The following is a 4,669-nucleotide window of genomic DNA, read 5'->3' on the forward strand; positions in this document are numbered from 1 at the left end:
AAAAACTAAGTAAGCCTTTAAAAAGTAGAAACATAGAATTAATATATATTCAGAAATGGAAAAAATACTGAGTTAGGAAATAGAAAAAATGTAACTAATAAACCAAAATTCCTGTTTTCACTTTTAAAAACATTAATTTGAACAAGACTCTCTTAGCATGAGGAAAAGGAAAATATATATGTGCAATATTAAAAGAGAAGGAAATAATACAGATACTGATGAGATTTTTAAAATTTTAAAGAAAATACAACACAAAATACCATGTAACTTTTAAAAACATGGTTGAAACGGCCAATGCTTTGGGACACAGGAAACTGACACAAAAATAAAAAACTGAACAGAGTCATAACCTTGGAAGAAAATAGGAATAGAACTAAGAAACTAACTCATACAAAAGGGCTGAACCCTGACTATTCTACAAGTGAGTTATTTAATGACTCAAAAAGTAGAAAATTCCTGTGCTATTTAGACTAGTCTGGAGCACTAGAGGTAAAAATGGAAATTCTTCAGGTTATTGTGCGAAGTTAATATAATGTCAATGACAAAATCTAACAAGTTTAACTCAAAAAAGATTAACAAAAAAACTCACTTATTAATATAGATACATTCTAAATTAAATACTAAAAAACTAGTCCAGTGGTTTCTTAAGGAAATAATTCACTGATAGGATTTACTCCCAACATGCAAGGATTGCTTAAAAATAAAATGTCTATATCTCAGTAACTTTGCATGATTTTAAGAAGAAAATCTGTGAATACATCAGAACTAGAAGGATATTTCCTAGCCTGATGAAAAGTCATACCACACATCGCCAGACATTGTCATGTTTACTTATGAAACACTGAAGGGATCCCCTGAAGTTAGAAGGAAGGCACTACCCCTGTTGTTTTTCAAGATCCAGAAAGATATTTAAAAGAAATAATTGTTATACCTTTTTAAAAAGAGAAGAGACAATTATCAGATGTTTGCTCTGATGTCACTGATTACCAAAAAATCCAAGAGAATGAACTGGAAGGGGGTTAATAAGAAAGTTTAGTAAGGCAGCCAAGGACAAAGTAAATATAAGAAAAGCCACAGCTTTTATATGTCAGGGGAAAATGAATGGTTAGAAAATTATAAGGGGAAAATAACAATAAACAGGCACAGTTTATATCAAGAAAGCTATGAAACTTTCAGAGGGACATTAACAGAAGATTTCAATAAATGTAAAGGCATACAATGCTTCTCAATGAGAAGATGCAATGTTATAAAAATATTAATTCTCTCCAAATTATTTTATAAATATAATATTTTTACAACCAAAATTCCAGTTGTATTTATCACATTTGGGAGTCTGACAAAATGATCCAGGAATTCTTCAGAAGAATGAAGTTGAGAATCACCAAGACAATTAATGGGCTAGAAGAAGAAGTGATGAGTGGTTGAGCCTACGAATAGACATAAGAATTAGACTGAACACAAAATCCAAAACCAAATCCTAATAATATTCAGTATTCAGTAAAATGACAGATGCATAGAATTTCAAGTCTGTGGGAAAAATATGTATTTCTCATTAAACAAAGTGTTAGGAATAATTAGCTAACCTTTTGGGGAAAAATGGAATTAGATCTCTACCTCATATAATTCAGCAAAATAAATTCATGAATCAAGATGTAAAAAACTGAAATCCTAAATAAATTTGAAGAAAATTTAGATTAGAAAGTATTCCCTAGCTGCTTGGAATGATGAACTCCTTCCTCGCTATTTCTCAGACATTTTCCTTACCTGTATTGATAGCATCTTTTTTTTTAAGCCATAATCATGTGCCCAAAAAAGGCATATTTAAGAAAATATATTGATAAATACTTCATCTATATATTTAGAAAGGTATTTTGAAACCTAAAACAAAGGAAATTTGAAAGAAAACCTTGATATACTTACTTCCTAAAACTCTCACATTTTCCTGCATCAAAAAAATTAAAACTAAAAGTAAAATGGTGAAGGGAGAAAAAATATTTGCAACTTATATGATGGCCAAAGACCAATGTGATCAATACATAAAAATTCTTACAAATTATTAATAAGATGAAAAAATTTTTTAAATTAAAGTCTAAATAGGCAATTCACCCACATGCATAAAAGCCTAAGTCAGCCATTCACAAAACAGAAAGGCAGAAGTCCAGAATATACATTAAGACAAAGAAATTTCAAGCTCACTAGTCAGCAAAAATGAATGAGATACATGAAACCACAAGGTTCATTTTTTCCTACCAATTTTGGAAAAAATTAGACATTTAAATGACATTTAAAAGATGTTCAATGATATTCCAAGGATAGTAAATAAAATCTAATGTTCCGTTTTAGTAAGGAAATAAGTAATGGACATTTTTATCCATAGCTAGCAGGAGTGAACATTGATGCAACCTTCTAAACAGCCATTTGGTAACAAATATCAGAAGTCTTAAATCACATCACCTGATCTCCTGACCAAGCAGCACCCTCCCAGGATGCCTGATCCATCACTTCTTCAAACATTTCCAAGCAGGCCAGGGTCCCCATTAAAGTTCTAGTTAGGACTCCAACCCCATATACATACATGCATCTATATCTATAGTATCAATTACCTTTACAGACGTTTCCGATTTACAATGCGGTTACACCCAAATAAACCCATTGTAAGTTGAAAATATCCCAAGCTGAAAATACATTTAATACACCTAACCTAACCAGGCATTGTAGCTTAGCCTAGCCTACCTTAAACATGCTCAGAACACTTATATTAAGCCTACAGTTGAGCAAAGCTGTCCAACACAAAGCCTGTTTTATAATAAAGTGTTGACTATCTCATTAAATTTGTTGCATACCGCACTGAAAGTGAAAAACAGAATGTTTGTATATAGGTACGCACCATTAACATACACAGCTGCAAGCACACTGGGACCTGAAGGAGATTTGAGGCACTGAACTAGTTAATTGCTGGATGGTAAGGATGCTACAGGGACAGGTTATCAATTCCTCTCTCTTCTGCTGAGCCTCTGTAGAAGGCAGTGGGGCATTGACACTTGTTGATGGTTTAGTAGGCACAGTGTTTTTCAGAAAGGCGTCAAGAATCGGCTGCTTATCCTTGAGACAGCGTGGCTGACTGGGAGTTGAGAACTGCAGCCTCTGCAAAGCATCACGAAAGAGTATCGTACCACATGTGGCTGGCTCCAGAAAAGATCAAAATTCAAAATTTGAAGTTAAGTTTCTACTAAATGAGTATGGATTTTGCACCATCATAAAGTCAAAAAATCCTAAGTCAAACCATCCTGAGTCAGGGACCATCTGTGTAAACATTGGACATCCATATGTTGTCTTACCTCCCTCACAGCCATGTGGAAGGTACCTTCCAAATGACTGAATAATTTTTTTTTTTTTTTTTCGGAGACAGTCTTGCTCTATCCCCTAGGCTGGAGTGCAGTGGCATGATCTCGGCTCACCGCAACCTCCACCTCCCAGGTTCAAGTGATTCTCATGCCTCAGCCTCCCAAGTAGTTGGGATTACAGGTGTGTACCACCACGCCTGGCTAATTTTTGTATTTTTAGTAGAGACAGGGTTTCACCATGTTGACCAGGCTGGTCTCGAACTCCTGACCTCAAGCGATCCACCAGCCTCAGCTTCCCAAAGTGCTGAGATTACAGGCATGAGCCACTGCACCCGGCTAAATTTTATTTTTGTTAAGTGTTTCGTGTCAGATGGACAAAGCCTGAACAGTATGTGCCAGAGTACATACCTATTCCAGCTTTGAACATTTGTCCTGGAAGTACCCTTAGAAACATATTGATAACCTGAAAGAGAATAACAGCAAAACAAATAGAAAATGTAATTGGAACTATTCTACCTATCCTTCCTAGACTGAGGTAAAGAGATCCTGAAATATATTTAAAATAAAGATGTATAAGAAACAATAGGAACTTCTAAATGTGCTATATTTGTCATTGCTCTAGTAGCTTTCTTGCTATTATATAAAAACTAAAAATTAATGTTGTGTGTTCGTATGGATGGGGATGGCCTGTGTCTGCATTTTGCATTATTTTATCAAACGAGTGATTTTTTTCTAATTTTTTTTTGACACAAGATTTCACTCTGTTGACCAGGCTGGAGTAAAGTGGCACAATCTTGGCTCACTGCAACCTCTGCCCCTGGGGCTCAGGCAATCCTCCCAGCTCAGTCTCCCAAGTAGCTGGGACTACAGGCATATACCACCACACTCGGTGAATTTTTTTTTTTTTTTTTTTTTTTTTTTTTTTTTTTTTTTTTTTTTGGTAGAGACAGGGTTTGGCCATGTTGTCCAGGCTGGTCTTGAACTCCTGGGCTCAAGCAATTTGCGCACCTTGGCCTCCCACAGTACTGGGATTTCAGGCATGAGCCACTGAACCTGGCCAACAAGTCATGTTCTTTACAATTGATAGATGGCTTCAATTCCCTCCTAAAAGATGCCAGTTGACAGCCTAGAAAGCATTTTATTTTTCTGCTAATGAATGTATTTTCAATGATGCTAATTCTCATCATGCAACACAAAAGCACCTACTGAATCAAGGCTACATAATGATAAACAAGATGTATAGAACCCAACATAAAGCAATACTGACTTTAAGATCACAGAGAATATATTAGTTACAGATTTCCATTGTAAGTGATCAAAACCCT

Source organism: Rhinopithecus bieti, unplaced genomic scaffold (assembly GCF_001698545.2).
Source record: "Rhinopithecus bieti isolate Rb0 unplaced genomic scaffold, ASM169854v2 scaffold_14229, whole genome shotgun sequence".
Lineage (NCBI taxonomy): Eukaryota > Metazoa > Chordata > Mammalia > Primates > Cercopithecidae > Rhinopithecus > Rhinopithecus bieti.